This window comes from Lepisosteus platostomus, chromosome 14, assembly GCF_059453375.1.
Source record: "Lepisosteus platostomus isolate fLepPlt1 chromosome 14, fLepPlt1.hap1, whole genome shotgun sequence".
NCBI lineage: Eukaryota > Metazoa > Chordata > Actinopteri > Semionotiformes > Lepisosteidae > Lepisosteus > Lepisosteus platostomus.
In genome coordinates, this window is record NC_142624.1 from 2,642,882 (window position 1) to 2,668,685 (window position 25,804).

Here is a 25,804-nt window from a genome sequence, read left to right on the forward strand (position 1 = left end):
TAGAGAAGGCCAGACCTGTCACTGCAGTATCACAGCCTGGCAGCCTTGCAGAGCCAGAGGGGGTCTGGGGGGGGTGTGCCCCATGCACCAGCCCGAGACCTCATCGTGTTCATGTGGTAAATGGGTGATTTACAAGTTTTTTTTTCCCCCAAAGACATGCTAGCCGGGAGAAGGAAACTGGCATCTCTAAACTGCGTTTCTGTTGGCACCCTGAGACGGACTGGGACAGGCTCCAGTAGGGGTCGCTGTGGCCTCCTGGTGTCAGGCCTGTCCCTAGAAATACTAAGCCAAAGCTACAGGTGGAGGTCGCCGATCACCGTCGGCTCGCGACACAACCCGCGGACGTTTTGAGTGCCTAACTCGCTGTATTTGAACCCATACTCAAGCCTCGTGGTTAATTAGACTGGAAATTACCCCCAGTACACCATGGAACGCAGAGAAGGCCATTTGCCCATATAACCCATTGGGCAGCGAGTAGATGATAATCCCAGAATCTCATCCTTCTGTTTCTCGAGAAAAATCGGGGTCATCGGCTTCAGCAACGTGGGCAGGTAGCCTGTTCCACACCCCCACCACCCTTTGTGCCTCCTGCTCTCAGATTGACCATGCCATCGCGTGCAGATGCCGCTCGTGTGCCCTGCCTCGTGCTGCCGGGAGGAGAGAGGGAAATCAGGCAGGCCTGGCACCAAGAAGAAGGGAAGGAGAAGCCCCAGAGGAGCAGGTTCCAGCTGCTTTCTGATGTGGAGATCGGCAGCGGGAGACGTGCGGAGGGAGGGTGGGGGAGTGTGTGTGTGTGTGTGTGTGTGTGTGTGTGTGTGTGTGTGTGTGTGTGTGTGTGTGTGTGGGGGTGATGCTGGCATTCGTCAGACGCGGAGAACTGATTCAACGCTCGGCGATGTAATTACCTGGATAAATGGTTTGCGGTAAAAAAAAAATATAAATTACAGGCAAGACTGGGCACAAAAGGGTCGTCACATATTGAGTCTGGGGCCGAGGCAGGAGATTTTTGCAAACGCTTATTTCTATTAATACACCGCCAGCTGAGAGGCGAGCGCTGCAGCGTTTCCTCAGATGGAGTGGAGCTACGTGGACAAAATCGGGGAAAGGGGGGTACCCACAGTGGCCAGGAAGAAAAGATGTTTCTTTTTTCCCCGCAGCTGATGCATTTCAATATTTTTTGGCGCGTTCTTTCCGGCCTGATGTCTGCCGTCAGCTGCAAGAGTGTGCCATTCGCCCCAGCAAGGCTTGGAGACTGCTGTGCCCAATGGAGAACAATCATTCCCGACACTTATATAGCGCTGTACAGGTCCCGGGGATCCCCTCCACCACCACCTGTGTGTTACCAACATACGCCATCTGAAAACAAAATAACCAATAACCTGGCCCAGGCCTGGAACTAATCCGTTACTCCCAGTGTGCAGGTGTTGTAATATTGTAGCAATTCTGAAACCCTGCAAATTCATATCAATACCACATGGCCTCACGAGAGCTGAGGGATCCACAGTATCACAAAACCTAAGCCTTGATCAATCTACAAAGATGGCTGCACAAGAGGGATTTGTCTAGAGCGATCTAAAGACATTTTAACGCTGTGGTTACACAACCAATGCCCAGAACCGCATTAAGAACTGCAGAAGATTAACAAATGCTTCTGAACATTTTTACCATGATCTCTGAAGGGCAAAGCAATTTGGATGGAGGTCTGGAGCAGTTTAGATCTTTCAAAGGTCACCCCTCTGCCAAGGGATGGAACACGGGCAGCCTTTCAGTCTGCTGGGATTCCAGCGCTTGTAAAAGACTGAATAACTGGGTCGGCAAGGATGAGCAGCAAGTCTGATAAAAAACACAACTGTTCGATACCCATCGTGCCAGGAGGTCAGCTTCAGAAAGCCTAGCCAGCACTTCTGATTCAGTCACAGGCTGGACGGAGGAACTGGGGGGACTCTGGACTCAGCATTATTGTTTCAGATTCGACCTGCGAACAGCACCGCTTGCATTAATGAACGAGGCCCCTCAATGGATTAACGATTTCTTTTTATGTCGCACCAGCGCTTTCGCCAGCAAACGGAGACTGGGAAATGAGAAGCTAATGCTTTGTTCTCCATATCTTTTACCGACTTTTTCAAAACATCTGGAAGTTTATGGCTGTAATGGCTCATTGTACCCCTTCTAAAGGCTTGGATTTATTTCCAATTCATCTGAAACTGGTTTCTTGGAGCCCTTAGCAGGCAGCCGTTGGTTAATTAAAGTTGACAGCACAGGGATAAACGGAAGGGGTTTCTGAATTTTAACTCTGCACCTTAAAAGTGATGCACACTTGCCTACCACACCGCTGAAAGGGGACTTGTGACGGATTCAGCCATAGAACTTCTGCTTCGGCTCATTAAAATTCCTGAATACTTCTTTTAGATAACATCTCTTTCAAGCTGCGTCTACCCACTGCTCTGAAACAATAATCCCCGAGATCTTTATAAAACACAGCTGGCTGGTACTGTGCAGGAGTGGTGTCAAGAGTGGTTAAACACGAGGCAGTTCTGGCCCGGCCGGCTGTTGAATTCTGCTAGAAAACCCGAAGAGGGATTCCCAGACATTTTTTTTCTATCAAGGAAAACCTTGATCACAACCAGATCCTCGAAAAGGAGACACGAGGAGGGTGTTCGTTTACCCGAGGGTTAAAAAAACGACCTAATTTTATGTAGCGATTTCGAATCGCTTTACAGGAAAAGTAGAAAAAAAAAAACAGGGAAAGCAAATGAAAACAATAACCGTGATAGGAGATAAGAAAAAAATGCACAAAGTAAGACAAGGGATTAGAGATGTAGTGCTAGGAGCTGACACAAACACAAATGAGCCCTTCCGAGGAAGAAGCTGTTGAGCCTGGATTTGAAAGCGCTCAAGCAAGGTGACTCTCCCGTGTCCAGAATTCCAGGGTTTTTTGGGGGCGCAGGAGAAGAAACGAGGAGTAAAAAGTGAGGAAAACTGAGCAACGTTATGAACTTCCACTTCATTACTCAGCATCTCCACACCAGACACCTCAGCGTGGACGACAACATACCGACTGCACAACAGCCCCTCTTTCCGAGCCACGCGAAAGCCAGGCTCTCCGAGGTTCGTCCTCGCTCTTTGTCTATAAAAGGGCTTTAAAGGGGCGACTGTACGTGAAAGTCTGAATCCGTCCTCCCTTTGCCAGCCTATTCCTTTAAAATCCGAGGTCACCGCGGGGGCCTGCGTCTCGGCTCGAGTGTTAACCTCAGGAGAGCGGGATGCGCGTTTGTCCGCGACTCATCACACGAACGTGGGAAAGTGGCTCCTTCCCAAAAAACCGTTCCCATCTTCCAACGCGACCCTTCAGCACCCCCCCCCCCCCCAGCTCCTCCAGCGACTCACGGCCGATGCGGTTTCCACAAAAGAATAAAAACCGGAGCTGAAAAGGAACTCTTGTTCTGAGCTTCTGCCAAGGAAACGAGGAGATGACATCGGCGGGGAGTCCGGAGGGCGGGTTTACTCCGCTAACCTTCTCCAGCGACGGATTCACTGGACGGAGAAGGAAGGAATTCTCCACGTGCCACGTCTTCGCTGGCTCCGGTGCAACCCTACCCCACCCAACCGAGCTGAGGAACCCAGCGGCTCGACAGCGCCTCTCACACCCCAGCCTGTTGGGAGAGTACTGCCATCTTCAGCTTTCCCCCTCGATCTCCCCGCCACTGCGTGTCATGAGCAACCCCACACCCTCCCCCTCCTCAAGCAGCGCGACTGTCCCATATTCCCACTAGCAGTAAAATCCATCACCCACCTCGCCTTTCTACCTGCGTGTAATATCAACAACAGCCTGTGGAGCTCAGAGCAATGTCTGGTGGTTCATGTGTCACCATGTATCCCAGGGTGGGAGTTGGCAATCTCAAGGCAGAGCTCGTTAGATCAAGGCATTCCTACAGCACGTCTATGCCACAGGTCAGGGCTGCGAGTCTCTGGTGCAGAGAGCCCAGCCTGCCTTCTGACTGGCCATCTTTACTGGCTGATCGGCTGCCCATCTGCGACTTCATTGCTGTCTGCAGTCCTTTGCTCGATGACTGTTAGACACCTGCTAAAACGCTAACAAACGACTGCGAGCTCTCGAGCATGACAGTCAGAGAGCAGGCGATAAACCACCCCCGTTAAACTGTCGTCCGCCCGGCCGCTCAGAATCAGCTGGAAGCTGGCAATCATGCAAAGATGACTTCATTGCTGTAAAAGATGTGCGTGTCTTGCAAGTGATGGGGCGAAAATGTATTCCAAGCTCTTCCCGTGCGGGTCAGGAGGTAAAATGAAGTGATTCCAAGATGAATTAGTGAGGTATACACTTATTCAGATGGACTGTCTGAAACAACACTTTGACTGCCCCGATCGAGGCCCAGGACTGTTGGCAGCTCAGTTTATTGGAGCGATATCTCCCCCTGTTCCTGGAAGCGAGAGGCCGTCCTTCTTGTGGAAGGTGGCGATGCAGTTTGATGCAGGACGCAGGACACAGGCTGCAGGCTACTCAATTTTGGACCCACCACTTCCCCAGACACGGACAGAGATCAGAGCATGATCAGAGCACGTGCCTCGCCACCTCTCCTCCATTCCCCCTCATTTCACGCTCCCCGTCTGCAGGAACTGACCGTGCTGGGCCCAGGATCGATTTTTGCTTCATTGAGCTCCAGATTTCTATTTCTTTCCACAAACGCTTCTAACCTCTTTCTTCCAGACACAATATTAACAAGGCAAAGCTCTGGAGACTGCAGTAGTACGTCTACTGGTCAAACAGTGCCAGATTGGGAGTCTATATACCGTTGCAATGAACCGTAAATCACTAACACACTGCTTCTTATCTAAGGGTAAGATACCAGCACAGTGGAAATCATGTTTTCCGCCAGTGCACCTACAATGCCTCACACTGATCAACCCTCCTATACTCTCACTCAGCCTTAATTTTCTCAGCGCCTCTCAGCTCTAACCTTCAGCCCAATGTGACCCTGAGTGTACCTCATTTCTATCGCTCTCCCCCTTAACCTCACAGATCGAAAACACTTTGTTGCTGGAAACCACAACTCCTGCATCATCACCGAACTGCTGTCGCAGTCCCCCACCCCTTCCAAATTCGCTCACAATAAGGGGCCCTGCCCTCCATCAGCCAGGATGCAAATGAAGTCTTCAGCAGCGTCTCCACGGCAACCAAACTTCTGTAGCCAGTGGCAACCAAGCGAGGCAGCCTGGACCCCCAGGTCACCTCTCGCTGATGAGAGACGCCCCACTTGCCTTAAGCCTCCATCAGACTGGCGCTTGTAAAGCAGGGTGGGATGGATCCCTCTAAATTAAGGCAACCGTCGGGCGAGCAGTGGTCCCATGTGTTGGTCTCCAGGGACGCTCTCTTTCCTGGGCGGTGGCTCGGAATGATTCGGAGAAAGTCCGAGGCCACGGACCTGGGAGCACCCTGCCCTCTCCGGAAACTCCGTTCTGGAAATCACACTGAATCGACCGAACAGGCGAGCTCTGGGGGAGCGTGCAGGGAGCCACGACTGTGGAGCGCCCTCCGTTAGCTACCAGGAGAGAAGCAGCTCCCCGGGAACCTCCACGTCCACACCGCAGGGCCGTTCCCATTTCCTCCTGGCAGGTGCTTCAGTGCCTCTCGTCTTCTTTAAGCGCCGTGCCGCTCGCGTGAGCAAGGGACGGGCACAGCCGGCAGGCGTCCCAAAAAATAAAATCGAACGGCGATCACACGTCTGAAAGCTTCTCCTCTCCGTCCGACTGGCCCTGCCGTGTTCGTGCCGCCTCCTCCGCGTGCTCGGCGTTGGGCGGCTGGCTGTTCCTAGCCACGGGGCGGACCCTCCGCATTTGAGACGAGCAAGACTCCCTAGACGCGCACAAATCAATACATTGGCCGGGGCAAGTAAATGCTGTATATTTCTAAATGAAGTAAGTAAAAGCCCAAAATAAATTGCTCAGGGAAGGGAGAGCAACCGAGGCCGCGTAGCTTTATTGGAGAGGCGCCCTGGGGACAGTTTGAAGTGAGGAGCATCAACAGCACGGCGAGGAGAGGAGGCAGTGGAGGTGGGGGGGGAGAAGAAACGAAATGAAAACAAGTCAGGATTTAACCGGTATCTGCTCAATCTAGATAAGTCAGGGGCAGGTCCGCGCTCTGAAGGCGGCGTTGGGGCCGGCATAGCCTGGGGGAAGCAGCCACAGAGCCCGTTCTCCTCGCCGGGCAGGGACCACGCCCCTCTCCCGCGCGGCCGCGCCGCGGGGGGGGCTCTCGACTCCGAGCGGCGCTCCGTCTGGGGGTGCTGGCCCAGGTGGACGCCGGCGGATCTCGTTACTCTGCGACGCAGGCCCGCTGTGGGCGGCCCGAGGGTAAACAAAGGCACACACACAGCGGGCGCTGCTCCAAGTCGTCTACGGATCTCTCCCTCCTCCAACTCCAATACAAGAGTTTTTACCATTCCCGATGGCTTTTCCAGACCCAGTATGGCAAAGCCCACAGGCCCAATCCCAGGTTTCAGCGAGGAGGCCCTCTGCACAGGGCGGTTTCCTCATGGAGTGCTGCCAGGAGCTGCAGGGCATCAGCCGTGCTGCGCCTCCTGTAGGACCAGCCCCTTCAGAGGAAGAGCACTGGAAAAAGGAAGGGATTCCCAGAATCCTCCCCTGAATCCTCCTGCAAGGAAACGGATCAAGGCCCGCGCCGTCGCTAACAAGCGTTAGCGGATCAGATGGCCTTCGGTCCTCCCGTCTCTAACTAGGTAAGAAACAAAGCCCTTGGGAAGCTTCCCGAAACATCCGCGGCCCCGCAATCAGTCCAATCCCTTATGGATTAATCAATCCCTTATGGGACCATCATCTTGGAGTTTTCAGGAATTAGATGTCTTTATCCTTGAAAGGAGCAAATGGTTACAAGCATTCGATATGTGTGGGCTCTCCTGAAACGAAGAGCCAAGGACACAGGTGAAAATTCAAAGCTTGGTGGTAAAAGACTGAGTAAAGGAAGGCAGATCTTTAAATGATTGTGGAGGTCTGGAACAAGATGTTCACACTGCTGAAGCACACTTTCTGGAATCCCTCAAGAAAAGACTGGCCCTCTTATATATCTAAGCTATGATCAACTGGACATAATGCCCTCACCCCAAGCTGTCCACTCCTGTGCTCAGAGTCTTCACTGCATGGTGCTCACAGACCCAGTGCAACCTCAGCTCAAAGCACACTGGAGCCCCTTGGAGAGCAGTCACCTTGTCAGACAGCCATGTCAGGTCTCCGTCTAGCGTAAGATCTGTGCTGTATGCGTGTTGCCTTCATCTCTCCAAGACCTGTATGCTAACTGGTGGCTTAAGGAAAAAGGAAATTCTGGATGCACATCTGAAAAAACCCAGGACTTGACTTGAATAAGGGAGCACGAGGCTGCGTTAATTTTTCAGGCGTTGTTTTTGGCAAAAGTACGTGATCAATTGTGAACTTTTACCTTTGACCCCTGACCCCCACAGCAAGCAGCAGCTTTGATAATCAGGGGACACTTGCAAGGACTTGCACCCTGAAGAGCAGTGAGACCCTCTCCTGGTATTCTTCAGTCTGCTATCATTTTCATCAGACAGCTACAATTCTTTGTCCTCCATGCCTTCTTTCACTGCTGGGCCTGAAGCCGTTTCTTGTGGTGGCAAAGTAAAGAGGAACTTCCAAACAAGACCCTGCCAATGTGCTGTACAATTGAGCCATTAATGCACTGGATCAAGATGAGGAAACATAAAAAGACAAAAAAAACAAACAAGGGACAGCAGAAGATTAAAACTGAATAACCGAGAGAAAATAATCGTTACCATTTCAAATATGCAGTCCGGTGCATTTTTCTCACCCAAACAATATGGCAGGAAAAGCTTTTCAAAAAAGCAATCTGACTTCCCTTCCAGTCTCTTCATCTAAAAAAAAAAAAAGCTGAAGTGAATTGTTTTTCTTAAACCGAAACGCGTCTCGCTTTCTTCATTAAATTAAGGAGGAACCAGTGTCCACCTCCCGCGACCTCCACGCTGTTTTGTTTGGCGAGTAATCACAACAGCGGCGCGGGGTCGCGGAGGGGGCGCCGGTGATCGGCGGTAATCAGCGCTCAATTAACATTTAATTGCAGCTGGCAGCTCCACTGCCAACGGCTCCAGCCCCGCTCCGCGTTAATGACCAGAGCCTCTTTCGTCTGACACGAGCACCCCTCGCAGGCCAGGCCGCCATTCAATTACACTTTAACCCCCATTAGCAGGGGGGGGGGGACGCTTGCATTTTGTCAGCTGGGGGGCGCATTCTAATCCCAAGGCACCGGGAGACACCCCCATCGCGCCTCCGCTTTCCATCGAGTGACCGAGAAAAAAAAGTGAGACCCCCCCCCCACACACACACACACACGTCGGTCTCGTTCCCCTCTTCGGCTTGAAACGGGTCCGGCTCTCCTGGCCAATCGGGATTCACCCTCCACCTGGTTCCCCGTGAGCCTGCACGCACGAGTCCTGGGTTTCATCACACTACAGAATGTTTGTTATTTCACGCTTCAGCCAGCTGGTACACGCCTGTTTAACATCAGCCTGAATTATTTCGGGGAGACTGGCCCCCCCGCCCTCGGGCCCTCGACAGAAGTAGCAGCCGGTCAGCTCCCCTGTCTAACCCTTTTATCCTTTTTTTCCTCACCTTGCGTAGCAATGGTAAGTATGCGATACACAGTACGGAAATATTAAAAAGGCATTTTATACCAGCGTCAAAAGCCATTGCAAATACCCCTCCCCACCCACGACATTCTCCAAACAGCTAGAGGGCTGCAGGTCATCAGGTTGGACACTGCGGGTGTATTCCAAATCTACGGTCCAGGCTGGAGTCATCAGCGGCTCGTGGGGCCAGAGCTCATCCGGGTTTCTGAATGGCTACGGTTACAAGGGATAAAAAATTGCCGTTTCCCTGGATGGGACACCTGTCCATCGCAGGGATTACCCCCCACCGCATGCAAGCATAATCACATCTACCCACCCATCGTCTAATCGCCTTTTCCACTTCAGAGTCGTGGGGGAACCGGAGCCTATCCCAGCAGGAAACGGGCAAATGCAGGGTACACACTGGACAGGATGCCTGCATCTCGGGCACACCAGGGACAATTTCCACAAAAGCCAATTAGCCTACCAGCAGGTCTTTGGAGTGTGGGTGGAAACCAGACCACCTGGAGGAAATCCACACAAACATGGGGAGAACAAACTCACTCAAACACACACAGAAAGTAGCAGACCAGGAGCTGAACCCTGAGCCACAGCGCTGCAAGGCAGCAATGCTAACTGCTCCACCGGGCCTCCACTACATAATCACAAACTTCGGGAAAATGCTTTCTGCCACCCCGGGATTGTATTTACACATCAGAACGCCACCGCCAAAGCCAGGTAATCTGACAAGGGGCATCTGCTCCAGCTACAACTACTGCCCGCCCACATGTGCACCTGTCAGGCTCCAAAGGCCACACTAAGCCAGACGCCACCGTGTTTGTGTCTGCTCCATATTGTCCTCGGCGTGGTGTGCTGTCTGAGCCCAGGTCGCTAGGTCTGACACAGCAAAGCTCTTCGACAAAGCGAGTTACTGATAAAACTCAACCCACCCACTCGTGGTAACACCAACAAAAAAAAACACACTCCCGTTTGACTTGATTAATGGAAACTAAGCTCTCGTCTCATTGGATGGAAAAACGAACCCGATTCCTTTTTTTACCTTGGCTTTTATCCGGTTACCATTCCCACATGAGGTGTGCTGCTTCACTGCCGGGATTGCGGCGGCTGGCTGATGACTCCGGAGGAACTCGGCCACCTCAGTCGCCATCATGCTTGTAAAATAAAGGAAATCCCGGAAGCTGGGATGAGGAGAGCTTTGACATCAAGGGAAAGGGTTGTAAAAAGGCGGACGATGTCTTGAGAAGGAATGGCTGATCTCCGTGGGCCAGGTGTCTTCTCTCAGAGCCCGGGCAGCGTCTCGGTTCAGAGAGAACCTCCCTGAACTGCATAATTTAACCCCTTACTAAATGTAATAAAGTTAATGATTTCCAGGGGTGACATGCAGGTTTCACAATTACTGGAAAATTATTTGGATTTGAATTAACGTTGAACCTCATCGCAGGGCACAAACTGATGCTGCAGTAGTCATTCGTGACTGCGAGACAAGTATCTATGCAGCAAAACACAGGTGTAATGTTTTTGACACAAAAAGGTAAGGAGAAACACAGTCTGTGACATTACCCCCAAATATCATCACATCTTCCAAGAACCGACAGGAAACATGAGCATGTTGCAATATATAAAATCGTAACGATGAAATACCTTTACAAATCAACCATGATACTACACGAACAATGAACTTTACCAACGTAGTAGCGTCCTACCTTCGTCATCACAGTACAGGCGCGGCAAACGCGTCTGCCATCCGCTCACGATTTCACTTCCGGCATAGGCGCGCGCGCGGCGCTCTCGTTTCGGCCATTTCCTGTAACTGGGAACGCGACTTCCGGCGGATAACAAGTGAGCCGCGACTAACGCCGTACTTAAACATGTCAATCATGTTTCGTCGTATTGTAGCTAAAAAAAAAAGAAAACTAGTCAAAACTCTTGGATGTCAAGGTTTGTTTCACTTCCGTCAAATGCTTGTAATGTATTTACTAAGGGTAGGACCAGACGTGATTCGAATTTCTCTCCCATTGTAAAGACCTTTGAAAAAACGTAGCTTGTGGCTGTGAAGAGACCTTTCTGTAAATGGTCGAATGCGTTTATCTAGGTTTGTTTACACCTCACTTGTCTTGGATGTACAGTACTGACTTCAGTTATTAGGAAGATTAACACGAAAGGCTTTAAGGTTACACGGAGGAATGAACCCCATTAACCTTAAAAAAGATTATTTGTCAGACAGAAGGGGAGCGTTCTAAAATGAATGAATGAATAAAATGAATTACTTAAACATTAAGAAAAGTGTGTGGTATACATTCCCTAATTTAATATTTCGAGAAGCAAGGGGCAGAGAGTTTGTACTTAAATGTAATATGTATGTTGGGAAAATCCCCTTGAGACGTGTCAGCTTCCATAAACAGCTACTCCTTATACTGTATGGTCTCTTCTGTATAAACATTATCCCCCCCATTGCTATACCATCTGGAATAACAGAGACACAGAACATAGAAATAAAACTTTTATCTTTGAAATGTTGGGGTTAAATGGTATGATCTGGATCAAACGACTCATTGATATTGGGGGTGAAATGTATAATTACACAGGCTTAATGCGTAAATATACTGCAATGTTTCTGTTATGTCTGATCAATACTATATTGTAACCAATGCTGTCCTTAGAGAACTATTGACCTTTTAAGAAACTGTAATAGTCCATCAGAGACTATGTAGGAATTTACAGCCATTATTAGACTACAAGGGAAGGATATAATGAGTTATAGATCCAATAATAAGTAAGATCCCTTTTGCAAACTGACAATTAATTTGGAACACCTGTTCTGGGGGACATACTGGCTGGAATAATGTTTAGTGGCAATGCCAGTCACTGCACCGCTGTGTCGAGCCATGTCCGATCATTATAAATAGATCATTCTAGTATATTAAAGAAGTGGATGGTCCTGTAAGTACTGTCAGAACATATCCAGTTTTTACAGTTTACATCCATGGTGTGACTTGGGAAAAAAGTGTCCCTGTTACTGTAGTTACCTTATACATTGTCTAGAGTTTCCAGACCTCTCTGCTAGACAAAAAACGAAATACACTGCAGTGTAAAAAAACAGATCTTTCCTCTGACTGGGCTTGCATCCAAAAGCAAAAAAAAAAAAACATTCAAATATGTGATTTAAAAATAAATAAATAAGGCAAGGAACAAACAGTGAGTTATGCACAAAGCAAAGCAATTTGAGTAAAACAAAGGCAAGAACAGCGTTGATAAGACAGTAATAACATTCATCGCCTCTGTTACATGCTGCTGTGCACACGCCAGTGGCAGATTAATTGAGAAAAATTAAAATATTCATTGTGGGCGATACCTGTAATGTGATACCTTGTGATTATGTTTCACACACAAAATACTAATGATATAAAAAAAACATCTGCTTGTAATCTCATAAGGAAGAAATTAATCACAAATTCCCAACCTACTATCTTACCCCTTTCTCTTCTTTGTCGTAATTAATTGTGAATAGAAAAAAAATCAGGCTTACAGGAAAACTGCTGTCTTAACCTAGATGTGGCATCAAATTAATTGAGTCAATTCTGAGCAGGAGCGCCCCAATTACTGCGATTTGCTCTGGGTAATTAAAAATACGATGGCTTCTTTTGTTGATTTGCATTTTGATACCACTATTAATTCATCAGCTGGTATTGAAAACGTTACGGTTTAGCTGTTTGGGGGTTGGGGGGGCGCAGAGACAGTACAGTGGCTTTATTTATTTCTATTCTTGATGAGGGACGTTGAAAACAATGACGATTTCCCGACCAGCACTGTCAGGCTCAGCCCGGTGAAACGCGTTACTCTCGGCCGTCACACGAGATGAGAGCAGCGCTCTCAGAACCCACCTCTGACATTCTAAAATCACAGATTTGCGCGGCAGGGTGGCGCAGTGGTTAGCTGTGCTGGCTTGGAGTGCTGGGGACCTGGGTTCAATTCCTGGGGTGCTATCTGCATTCACAAGTTGTCCCCGTGTTCACGTGGGTGTCCTCCGGTAACTCCTGTTTCCTCCCACAAAGACCCTGGAAAACTGGCCCTGGTGTGAGTGAGTGTGACAGACCTGTCCCAGGTGGTGTCCTGTCTTGCACCTTTTGCTTGCCAGGATGGGATCCAGCAGCTCCCCCATGACCCTGAATTGCATTAAGCGGTTAGAAAATGGATGGATTGTCAACCATGGTGAACGCAGGATAGCTCCTGTAATGTGTGCCTGTATGGCTCTCTGTATCTCATGTGCTACAGACCCAGCGGCCCAGCTTGACTGCTGAAGTCCACAGCCCAGGACCCCTCAAGGCGCGGGTGAAAGGAATCCTGGGACTGAGAGGTTATGACACCAAACCAGCAAGGTGAGCCAAATGACCTATCGCAACTGTACACGTCACACGAGCCAGGAGAGAAACCACTCTAGGGACCATGCTTTTCATAAATATTTTTTCTCCAATTTTATTTAATACAATACATTTTACACTGAAGTCAACACCAGGTACTTGCCATATACTGTAGGTACCAGGGCAGAACGGAAAGGAAACGCAATCATTCATTGTTTCTTTTTCTTTAAAATACCCCTTTAAAACATTTCATCTTTGTCTAAATCTATTTGGAAGTCACTATTTCTTATTGCCAGTTGGCTGTATTTACAATAAATTACAGTCGTTTTCATTATTGCACAAATCTAGTTTGGTTTTACAGAACAAAAGCAGTTAGTAAATAAATAAATGTAGACAGAGTATTGTACAAAGGAAAAAAAATAATATATATTATGTATATATGTATATATATTTATATACTCTTCAAATATAAACATCTTTCATTTTAGTAGTTTTGTCTTTTTGTTTGGACAGAAGTGTAGAGTGATCCCCCAAGAGTCAGGAAATTCGAGACACTGGGATCAGTGTATGGGATCTGGGTGAGATTTACTGGGATCAGTGAGCAGCTGGGCAACCAAATCCCAGGAAAAGACAAACCAGATGCACCCCCCTTTTCCGATCTGCAAAATTCCCCCCGCCCCTCGGTCAGCCGGGCCCACAGGCCGCGTTTCCCCACGTGCTCTCCGATGGCGACTGCTCGGGCAAAACCCGCCTGAGAGAGCAGGGCAAGAGACGGACAGGCAGGCCTGTCCCTCCCTTTCCCCGTACAGCATCTAGACCAGCACAGGCTGCAGGTTTCCCCACCCCTCGCCCCTGCTCAGCCTCCCCCTCCTCCCCCAGCGGGGGCTCCTCACTCGGCCTTCCGCATTGAGCCGCAGGGCACCGGGGGGCTCGACTCCCTAGCGCAAGGCGGAGGGCGCACACAGTGCATGAAGCCCGCCTATCAGGACCAATCCCGGAGTTCCGACTTGGAGTTTCGGCCCGAAGAAGAATTAGGAGAAAGCGTGGCGTCTGCTGAAAGAGCACCAGGTCACACGGAAGGAGTTTTCCCACTGGGCGGCGCTCACTTCCACAATCACACACCCCGGCCTCCACCGAAAACGGCGTGGGATAAACTTTGCACGCAGGGTGAAAAAAGGGAGAGAGGGGCCGCCACCAAGTGAGGATGGGGGCCATGCCAGCCCCTGTCGCTGCCAGCGAGCGCTTGAGAGACCGGAAGAACGCCAGCTGAGCACAGCTCTGGGGGACGGGGGGCTGGACTCCTCATGGTTTGTGGAGCCCTGGATGAAGGGGAGGGAATCGTTTGGCTCAGATGAGGGGAGGTGAGACACTTCGGGCCGGTTTAATTTGTCTGCGAACCCACACTTGACAGGGAAAAGGCCTTTGATTTGTGTAAAAGTGCTCATTAATGCATATTAATGAGGCACGACAAGCTACAGCTTTTAAGAGATTAAGGGGAAAGGCCGTGAATAATGCAGAGAGGAATGAAATACCGAACACTGCAGCAGAGATGGAGTGGGAAATTACTCTGCTACTGGGGAACCGACATTCCCAAAACAAACAACCTGCTGAGGTACTGTAACAACAGGCTGGGGACTGCTTGTGTTAGACTGTCTTCCTGAGGGTGAAGGGGAACGGTGTTCTTTTCTGGATTCAACCTCTGTAACCAATGAAATGATTCACCTACAGTAATTCTTAGAGTTTTTAAGGAAACAGCTAATCCTAAGGTCTTTTACAGCCTGTGAAAAGTAAGTGTTCTCTGGGCACTGTCACTTTTTCTTCACTCGTGGTTCCGTGGACTACTGTCCAGTCCAGCAGGCCTTGTAACCATGAAGCTTTGAAAATTAAAACGACTATCTCTCCTATCTGTGCATAATACAGAGCAGCAGCACTTATCTCCAAATTGAGCTGATCGTTAGCTAAACTGGACCACTTCAACACATTTTGAAGGTCTTCAGCTCTTGATCATTTAAAGAGACATGGAAAACCTGGATGCTGACCTTTGTGGTTGGGAACTGTGCACTTACGATAAAAACCCTGCAATATTCACTCCTGATCCTGGACGACCACAGCCCACCAGTTACCTGGTTATAGTTACCTTAAAATAACCAATGAAGTGAACAACTGATTCAAGTCAAGCTTCCAAGACTCCAGGGTGGAAAGCAAAGCAGAAAACATGGTGAACCTCCAGGATCGGGATTCAATATCCGTGACATAAAGAGTCTGTGTACAGAGAGAGAATTTGAGTTCTGTGTGCCTTGACAAGCTTGCTGAATGGGCAGAAAGAAATCTGCTGAAGCCGTCTTCTGCTTCATAAAGAAGCAAAGAACTTGCGGGAGGGGAACTTTTAACAGAGGCTTTTCAATTAGCAACCGATCAAGCCTAAAACAGACGAGCAGTCTGATTTCTTACCCAAGTAATTCCTTCGGTTAATCAAGTACAAAAGATGGGAAGTACAGTTAAAAGCCAGAAGACAGAGGAGTGTGTGGATTTCTTTGTTCTGCTAGACACTCGGTGAATGTGATCTTCTGTGTCAGTGATTTCCCTTGCCTCCTGCATCCTAAATAAAACTGCTCGGTGAGTTTTGTCCAGTGACACTTCAGTGTTTTGCAAGTCTTATGCTCACTAAGACCAGTTTTCCTGACAGGCCTCAGGAGCCCCTGGAGGAGCAATCATTTTGTATTTTGTTACCACACAGAAAGTTAAGAGGGTGATGAAGTGAGCTGTCAGTTTGTAGAAAAAAAAAACACCTCTTCTAATTTTCCACTGGATAAACTGACAAGTGTAGATTTAGATTAGAAAAACTGCAAGCAGTTATTGATGGCAAGTGCTGTCAGCAGTAAGAGTGGTTTCACACTTGGCAGTGATCACTACCTACAGTCGCCATCTATAATTGCTCACAATGAACCGCCAGAAATTGCTGTAATCTACCTTTGTCACTTTACCGTTGGAAATAACGTAATTTAGGAGCTGTTGGGGTTTTTTTGCAGCACGCAGAAGGTTCACAGATTTTGTTTAACCCAGCTCTTCGTGATTGAGTTAGAAACAAAGGCCTGAGATAACAGCTGCTGCGAGTGCCGCTCATGATCAATATCGAGAGTTTCTGGGCCTCTCAGCAGTATTTCAAAGCCTCTTGCCCACTGTGTTACACTGGGCAATCTGCCTGCATGCAGCTATTCCTGGCAGGCTTGACAGAATGCAGCCAGTCTCACAACAACCTCCTCGCTTTTAAGTGATTGTTTTACAGAACTTCATTAAAAATATATTAGTCAGTTAATGGACTAATTTAACACTTTATAACGGTCTTGAGGTTTTAAAGGGAACTGGAAAACCCGGATTCCGGCTTTTGTGGATCGAAACTGTGCGCCTGGAGTATACCAGTATTATATTCACTCCTGGTCCTGGAAGATCTCTGCCCACCAGGTCTTATATTTACCTGCGGATTCAAATACCCCGGCAGGAGCAGCTGATTCATGTCAGGTCATTCTGAGTCCAGCAGGGTGGAAGAGCAGAGCGCTTTTTTACAGAAATCTCTCTGCCCGCCCTACAACAAGCTCCTCACTGGTAGGCGATTGTTCCAGTGGCGCTATGTAAATAAAGTCTGTTAGCCAGTGAACTCCTGATCAAAGCTCTCTTCCCAGTCCCGGCTTAAGGTGGGTTTTGAAGAGTTTGTGACTGTTAAAAGTCGACCCTAGTGGTACACAACGAACAGCACCTCCAGACTCCCCCGCCACCACCACCATCATCATCATCATCTCCGCAAGACCAACAGATGTCAACAGCTGGAGAAGAGCCCAGCCCGCGGGCTGCAGAGGGCCCAGCCAGGATCCGAGGAAGGGGGAACGGAGGACTTCCGATACCTGGAAAGGGAATGGTGACCACGACGTTCCTCCCGCTAAGCCCGCGCGGGGGGGGGGCTCCTCTGATTTGCACGCTTTCTCTCTCTGCACTAATGCCACCCTGACGGCACAACCCGTTTTGCGCCATCCAGAATAAAACACGGAGCGGGTCCCTGCCCTCAGCTCCTCTTGCCCTGCCCTTTCCTGCTCCGCTACACTGTGGCCCACGGTTGTGAGACGGCTGGGAGGCGGGGGCGGCGCAGGGTCTGTCTCTGCAGGTCGGCTGTGTGCCCCCCGCCCCCTCCCCATCGGCGCCTCGTCCCCGAACATCTGTGAGAAACATCTGGATTCACAGACCCCTCGCCCCCGCGCTCTCTCGCTTTCAAACGCCCCCACCGGCCGGCCCAGCTCACATCAAAGGACAGATCAGATCAGAGCGTTTCGGGGTCCCCCCCTCTTTGGGTTTGTTAATGAACTGGTTCTTTATTTTTTCCCTCTGAAGCAGCGTGGGTAGTTGGTGTGGCTGGCTCGCTGGTGCGTGAGCTCCATTGCCCGGGAGCGAGACCACCGGAGTGAAAACTCTGCCCGTACAGCCGCGCGCCTGCCCCCCCCCGCCTCGCCCCGCAGAGATCCCTCAGCGGAGACAGAAGACAGGAGCGGCTCGGCCCCCCCCGATCCGCCCGTCCAGGCCTGCGGAAACGCGCCGGGAACGCCGACACGAGGGCCGTGACAGCGGGATCGATTCGGAGCGGGAGGGGGGAAGGACGGGTCGTCGTTCCGCCCCGCTACGACTGGGAAAAATTACACGCCCCCCCCGCGGAGGACACGAGCGGGCGGGATGAGCAGATCGGAAAACGCAAGAGGCCGGGCAGGAGAACTGGACAGTCAGGGTGGAGACACCTGTGCGCAGCCCCATTTCATTTTCCGTCAAAAATCCTCATCAAGACCCGATCCCACAATGCCCCCAGGACTATGGTCTGCTCGAGGAGACGGCAGACTGTGGCTCTGAATGGCCTGGGGGCATAAATTGAGCCCTGTGTCCTGCTTCAGCTCTTCTCTGCCACTCCCACGAGCTCAGGAACTCCTCATGCCTCCACCATGTGTGGAGCAGCTGTCGGGACTCTAGGGCTGCGGGTTCGAACCCGTACTGTATGAACGGGCATGCACCCAGTAAGTCATTGCGAATAAACACATCAGCCAAAAAAGTTCACATTCCCGGCCTTCTCCAACACTAGATTTATAGGCACCCGTGTGGTAGCAATCACACGCATTATTGGACACTAGGGATTGCCGATTACCTTACACTTCTGTCCAAAGAAGAAGAAATCCTAAATGAATCCTGATCTAAGACAAAAAAAGACGAGTCGTGAGAAAGAACTTCTGGTGCAGATCAAACACTGCGAGGGAGAGGGACAGTGAAAGACCTGCTGTCAGTGGACACACGGGATTCGCCATGCAGTTGCCAAGAGTTAAATTCCAGCTCGGCCTCAGACTGAAGGGATCTGGACCGATGATCAGGAGCTGATGATTAAAGACAGAGGTGTGAAGGGCTGCTCACTGGACAGTAGCCAATGATTTGCAGCAGCAGCACCTCCCCTCCAGCTGAAACAGGTGTTAATTATCTCTAATGAAATGTTATTAAATTATAATGGTTCAAATCTGTCTGTGGAGCTCACTGCCCAAATCTGCTTGGAGACTCTGTGACTGTCCACATTTTTAAAACTTAAGGCATGGTTTTGAGTATTGTTAGTGTATAATTTAGTTTTAGTCTTGGTTTTATGACTCATTTAGCTTATTCAACGACAACTGAAATGAGGCACGTCTTGAATTCAAGAACCTGGCTGTGATCTCCGGGCTGTAGGGGTTCATCCTGGACTGGGACCCTGGCTGTGATCTCTGGGCTCTAGGGGCTCATCCTACATCAAGGATGTTCTCTACAGGAATGAGAATTAGATGAGAATTTTAATTTCTGCTCTAGTACAATCCCTCTCTCTCTCACCCTCCTGAGCTCATTTCACATAACAAGCTCTGTTCCTGAATCATGTCCTACTTTGTATCTGGTGTGATCTGTGGAGTCATAGCTTTTTGACAGTGAGGAGAGCAGTAATTACCTGCGTAGATATCGGAACCTCATGACCTGCTTCTCCATTCACGATGCACTGGACTGACAGCCACCAGTGAATGAACGAATTCCCAGGAAATCCTGCAGGAAAAACACCAGGAAAATCCAAGTGCCTCCTCACAGTTCTGCTGCTCGTCACGGGCATAAGCCTGACCCGGACCCCGACCTTAACCTTCTCTCTCAAGATCTGATGTTGATTAAACGTGCCTAAGCCTACCCCTGTGTGCACATAGAGTAAGCCAGCTGTTGGGGCTCTTCATTCGTTATTCTCAATTGAAATGAGTCACATCTTGGATTCACGACCCTAGTGGGATTCAGCTGGAATTCTTTCGAAATTTGCTGGTGCCTCTCTGCCAGCTCTGTAATCCTTGGCTGCCTACGACTGGCTGGTGGCAAATAAGGGGATGCCGTGACGCGACCCTGCTCGGAATAACCGCTGAACTCGGGCGAGCCGGATCTCGAAGCTAGACGCGCCTCACGGGGGAAAAACACAAACGGAAAGCGGAATGTTTCCCCGCACACGTAATAATGTGTGCGGCTGTTTCGGGATCACGCAAATTTGGATTTACTAGAAGAGCATGCCAGTTACTGTACGATTACGGTGCATATGAAATCACACTGCTGCCAGTCCTGTCAAAACCGGCAAATTCCAGATGTGCTGATCCTACTGGCAATCTGAATGCACCACAAGCACAGCAGACTCACAGCAGCGGGCTGGAAGGGAACATGCAGGCCATATGCCGAGAAAGGAACATCCTGTTCCCGGATGAAAATGCCTGGACCGTCTGTTTCAGATGGTCGGTTTTGGTCATCTTCCTAAACAGCGAAGTGGAGACGCAGATCACAAAAAATACTACTGTATTACGGTCTGTCATGCTCTTCCAAAAGATGAGAGGGTGAAATTAATGCTCCCTGCGCGTTTTGAAGTGTACTCCCTCTTTGTGTCACTGAATAAAAGGTTCCTGGCAGAGAGGCGACCAAATTGGAAAACATTCCTATTTTTAGAATGCAAGACTGGCGCACAAGGAATAAAAGCTGGCAGAGGTATACATCGATTATTCTCTTAAGAGGACATTGCCAAGTGCAAGGGAAATCTAAAGAGGAGTACTTTATATATATTTTCAACCCACAGATTTGTTAAGACAAAGAGACAATCTCTTTGTTTCAGTGAGTCCTCCCCTCCTCTGCCTCTGGGCGTCCTGCCCTGGTCTCCGTCTCGGGGCGTCCTGACCCTTTTTGCTCCTCACCAAAAAAGCTTTTGAAAGATTTTCCTCTTACTTGTTCCAGCCTGAGAAAAATTAATTTCCAAAAGGAGAACAGTGGAGATAGCCTCGAGAGTCGTGATTTCAACCGGACGGTGGCTACCGTCACATCGGTTAAGGACAGATCGAAGCCCGTTAGGAGATTAGCACCATGGCGGAAGTGTGGGGCAGTGTGGGCAGGGCTCTGGACTCTGAACTGAAAGGCTGCGGGCTCAGATCCAAGGCAGCGCCCTTAAGCTGCACTCACAGATCACAGCGGTCTAAGTGAGTAAAAGTCCCTTTGGGTAAAATCACCAGCCAAGGAAAAGAATAACAGCAAAGATAATGACTATTATGTAGCATGGTGCCTGAAGGCTCTGGACCTATGGTCTCCCGGGATCAGGCGTCTCCCATGCCACCTTACCCCTATTGCTTCAGTCTGCCCAGTGGACATCCCCGGACACCAGCAGGATCTGATGGGGCATTGTGCAAACCTGACACGGGTAGCTATAGCGCCACAGAGAGGGCGAGTGAGCTCCACGTTTCCGAATTTCTCAAGGGTTAACTCCAGGTAAGGTTCCCTTAATTCAAGGGAGGGGGCCCTCCGCGTTAGACAAGGGCTTTTGCTGGTGCAGTAGGGGCTCTCGGATCTACACACTGTGGGGAAGGATCTCTTGCCTCCCCATCCCCAGGTACGGTGCACACCCACCCCACGGCAGGAAATCGTAAAGCTGCCCAAACGGATAGACGAAACCAGTTTCGGGGTTTCGTTTCCGGGAGCCGAGTGGATTAGGAAACCGTTGGCAACTGCTCTTGCGAATCATGAAAAGCTGAGCACAAGAATAAGAGAATAAGAGAGAGACAGAGAGGATAAGACACTGTTACAATACTATTGTGCAGCAGGACGAGTCTCCCCGGCTCAACACTCACATCTGAAACGTGGGGGTGGGGGGGAGTTGAGAAACACTACTACCCCCCCGATCAGAGCACAGCGGCGTGTCCCTCTGCCCTCCTGCCGCAGAGCTGGCACAGCCTCTGCATCAGAGAGAGCGTGCTCGCACTCTCAAGATCCTGGACTCGCGGCAGATTCATCCAACTGCGCGGCTCATTTCTGCTCGTTCGGAGGTTGGGACAGAGTCCCTTCCTATTCCTGCAAATGCAGTGTACTGCAGGATATCTGGGACTCCCATGGAAATCGGGGAAAAGTCCTGGCGGGACGGGCACGAGGGGTTGGGATATACCCCTCTCACCCCAAAACAAGAGAGGCCCTGTTGAATGGCAGTTGGAGACTCTTTAACACCTGGCGTTTTTTTATTTCTTAACATCATTAAGCTCTGTTTTACAATTTGTATTGGAGCGCGAGATACAATTCATTCAACCGCCTGGTTTATTTTCTTCTCCTGAATTGGAACCCCAGAATGTGAGTGCTGGGGGCCTGGGGGAGTTTATAGTCAAACATATCAGAGCCCTTTTTTCTCCAAAATCGAACCGACAGGAACAATGTGTATCATACAGCACAAACAAACAGTTGTTACCAAGTATCATCACAACACAAAAATGTGGTTTTTGTCAATATTAATATATACCTTGTTAACTTTGCCCTTCTGTGCACTTCTAAAATGATAACTGTCTCGCCCAAAATGAATATGCATTTTATCCTTTATGTATCCACCCCCAATATGGTCATGCACTGAATTGCGCCGGTAACTCGAAGCAAACTAAATCTGAAACAAAAGTTTAAAATACAGAGCAATCCTACACACAGATTCCACTCGGCCTTTTAAAGAGAAATAATAGGCTATCTGGAAAAGGTTATAAACCACTAGAGTTTATAAAAGTGCCCTTGTCATTGATTGAAGAGCTCCTATACTACTAAAAGATCACTCCAGGGGTATGGTCATTTTTTCAGCTTCACACACAGAAACGATGGGTCCTGTGGATATGCATTTCTAAAGTCATCTAAATACACAAAATTAGAGAAATAATATGTGTATGTGTAGTGGAGACCCCAGGAGACAGCCCTCAAACAAATTCAGTATGCTGACTCTCCGATGAGACGACCCCTATAACCTTGAGTTTACAGCCAGCATCCCAGTCCAGGATGAGCCCCTACAGCCCGGAGATCACAGCCAGGGTCCCAGTCCAGGATGAGCCAATACAACCTGTACAGTCCTGCTATATCTACTCGATGAATAACAGAGGTGGTAAATCATGTTAATGGATATCAGCCAGACAGCAGGTTTGAGAGTCACTCAAGAACATTGATTGACACACACAGCCATACAAAGGTTTGTGAGGTCCGCAACCTCATCACTGGGACTGAGCTACCCTCCATCGACCGGATATATCTCGACCGCTGCCACAACTGGGCTGGAGCTGTACTTCGGGACCCAATTCACCCTTGTCACGATCTGCTTTCACCCCTGTGTTCTGGTAGGAGGTATCGCAGTATCAGAACACTGACTAATAGATTCAAAAACAGTCCGCATCTTAAACAGCTCAAATTAGCACCTGCACTTTAAGGTACTGTACTGTTTGCACTATGTCCTGTTGGCTGTATTCTAACGTCTTGTCTACACTTATTGTCCATGTCTGTTCCTATTTTTTTCTCTAATGTTACTGGGTACAGTTGAACGAGTAAGCATTCCAATACACTTGTTGTATATGGCAAATATAGAAATCTTGAATCTTGAAACATGTAACAGACAGTAAGTTTTGATCGATTGTGTTCAATATTCTAGGAGAGTATTTTGCATCGTGTTTACTGTGTCTCAAAGAAGGCTATGCTCCAGATCTGGCTATAGTAATAACCCCACTTTAAACTTTTAACTGGCCTCCCACTCTCCTCCAGCTCACTCCCACTGCCCTCCCACTCTCCTCCAGCTCACTCCCACTGCCCTCCCACTCTCCTCCAGCTCACTCCCACTGCCCTCCCACTCTCCTCCAGCTCACTCCCACTGCCCTCCCACTCTCCTCCAGCTCACTCCCACTGCCCTCCCAGTCTCCTCCAGCTCACTCCCACTACCCTCTCACTCTCCTCCAGCTCACTCCCACTGCCTCCCACTCTCCTCCAGCTCACTCCCACTGCCCTCCCACTCTCCTCCAGCTCACTCCCACTGCCCTCCCACTCCCCTCCAGCTCACTCCCACTGCCCTCCCACTCTCCTCCAGCTCACTCCCACTGCCCTCTCACTCTCCTCCAGCTCACTCCCACTGCCCTCCCACTCCCCTCCAGCTCACTCCCACTGCCCTCCCACTCCCCTCCAGCTCACTCCCACTGCCCTCCCACTCTCCTCCAGCTCACTCCCACTGCCCTCCCACTCTCCTCCAGCTCACTCCCACTGCCCTCCCACTCTCCAGCTCACTCCCACTACCCTCCCACTCTCCTCCAGCTCACTCCCACTGCCCTCCCACTCCCCTCCAGCTCACTCCCACTGCCCTCCCACTCTCCTCCAGCTCACTCCCACTCTCCTCCAGCTCACTCCCACTGCCCTCCCACTCTCCTCCAGCTCACTCCCACTGCCCTCCCACTCTCCAGCTCACTCCCACTACCCTCCCACTCTCCTCCAGCTCACTCCCACTGCCCTCCCACTCTCCTCCAGCTCACTCCCACTGCCCTCTCACTCTCCTCCAGCTCACTCCCACTGCCCTCCCACTCTCCTCCAGCTCACTACCACTGCCCTCCCACTCCCCTCCAGCTCACTCCCACTGCCCTCCCACTCTCCTCCAGCTCACTACCACTGCCCTCCCACTCCCCTCCAGCTCACTCCCACTGCCCTCCCACTCTCCAGCTCACTCCCACTGCCCTCCCACTCTCCTCCAGCTCACTCCCACTGCCCTCCCAGTCTCCTCCAGCTCACTCCCACTGCCCTCCCACTCTCCTCCAGCTCACTCCCACTGCCCTCCCACTCTCCTCCAGCTCACTCCCACTGCCCTCCCACTCTCCTCCAGCTCACTCCCACTACCCTCCCACTCTCCTCCAGCTCACTACCACTGCCCTCCCACTCTCCTCCAGCTCACTCCCACTGCCCTCCCAGTCTCCTCCAGCTCACTCCCACTACCCTCCCACTTTCCTCCAGCTCACTCCCACTGCCCTCCCAGTCTCCTCCAGCTCACTCCCACTGCCCTCCCACTCTCCTCCAGCTCACTCCCACTGCCCTCCCAGTCTCCTCCAGCTCACTCCCACTGCCCTCCCAGTCTCCTCCAGCTCACTCCCACTGCCCTCCCACTCCCCTCCAGCTCACTCCCACTACCCTCCCACTCTCCTCCAGCTCACTCCCACTACCCTCTCACTCTCCTCCAGCTCACTCCCACTACCCTCCCACTCTCCTCCAGCTCACTCCCACTACCCTCCCACTCTCCTCCAGCTCACTCCCACTACCCTCCCAGTCTCCTCCAGCTCACTCCCACTGCCCTCCCACTCTCCTCCAGCTCACTCCCACTGCCCTCCCACTCCCCTCCAGCTCACTCCCACTACCCTCCCACTCTCCTCCAGCTCACTCCCACTGCCCTCCCAGTCTCCTCCAGCTCACTCCCACTGCCCTCCCACTCTCCTCCAGCTCACTCCCACTGCCCTCCCACTCTCCTCCAGCTCACTCCCACTGCCCTCCCAGTCTCCTCCAGCTCACTCCCACTACCCTCTCACTCTCCTCCAGCTCACTCCCACTACCCTCCCACTCTCCTCCAGCTCACTCCCACTACCCTCCCAGTCTCCTCCAGCTCACTCCCACTGCCCTCCCACTCCCCTCCAGCTCACTCCCACTACCCTCCCACTCTCCTCCAGCTCACTCCCACTGCCCTCCCACTCTCCTCCAGCTCACTCCCAGTACCCTCCCACTCTCCTCCAGCTCACTCCCACTGCCTCCCACTCTCCTCCAGCTCACTCCCACTGCCCTCCCACTCTCCTCCAGCTCACTCCCACTGCCCTCCCACTCTCCTCCAGCTCACTCCCACTACCCTCCCACTCTCCTCCAGCTCACTCCTACTGCCCTCCCACTCTCCTCCAGCTCACTCCCAGTACCCTCCCACTCTCCTCCAGCTCACTCCCAGTACCCTCCCACTCTCCTCCAGCTCACTCCCACTACCCTCCCACTCTCCTCCAGCTCACTCCCACTACCCTCCCACTCTCCTCCAGCTCACTCCCACTGCCCTCCCAGTCTCCAGCTCACTCCCAGTACCCTCCCACTCTCCTCCAGCTCACTCCCACTGCCCTCCCACTCTCCTCCAGCTCACTCCCACTGCCCTCCCACTCTCCTCCAGCTCACTCCCACTACCCTCCCACTCTCCTCCAGCTCACTCCCACTGCCCTCCCACTCCCCTCCAGCTCACTCCCACTGCCCTCCCACTCTCCTCCAGCTCACTCCCAGTACCCTCCCACTCTCCTCCAGCTCACTCCCACTGCCCTCCCACTCTCCTCCAGCTCACTCCCACTACCCTCCACTCTCCTCCAGCTCACTCCCACTGCCCTCCCACTCCCCTCCAGCTCACTCCCACTGCCCTCCCAGTCTCCTCCAGCT

The 25,804-nt window shown here is 50.9% G+C and overlaps 3 long non-coding RNA genes across 4 annotated transcripts; 1 reads left to right on the forward strand and 2 right to left on the reverse strand.

Annotated features, from left to right (window-relative positions):
• Positions 1-1,711: 1,711 nt before the first annotated feature.
• LOC148648689 (uncharacterized) lies at positions 1,712-10,518 on the reverse strand. Its single transcript, XR_015926424.1, has 3 exons — positions 10,394-10,518; positions 9,730-9,841; positions 1,712-5,872 (listed from the first exon to the last, which is right to left on the reverse strand). It is a non-coding gene; the product is annotated as an uncharacterized LOC148648689 (long non-coding RNA).
• On the forward strand, positions 10,502-18,584 carry LOC148648690 (uncharacterized). Of its 2 annotated transcripts, none has more exons than XR_015926425.1 (3): positions 10,502-10,628; positions 12,963-13,066; positions 17,432-18,584. It is a non-coding gene; the product is annotated as an uncharacterized LOC148648690 (long non-coding RNA). The 2 variants fall into 2 exon arrangements; XR_015926426.1 differs by lacking the exon at positions 17,432-18,584 and adding an exon at positions 13,562-13,670.
• LOC148648691 (uncharacterized) lies at positions 13,138-23,493 on the reverse strand. The gene is made up of 2 exons (XR_015926427.1): positions 22,452-23,493; positions 13,138-18,842 (listed from the first exon to the last, which is right to left on the reverse strand). It is a non-coding gene; the product is annotated as an uncharacterized LOC148648691 (long non-coding RNA).
• Positions 23,494-25,804: the final 2,311 nt, after the last annotated feature.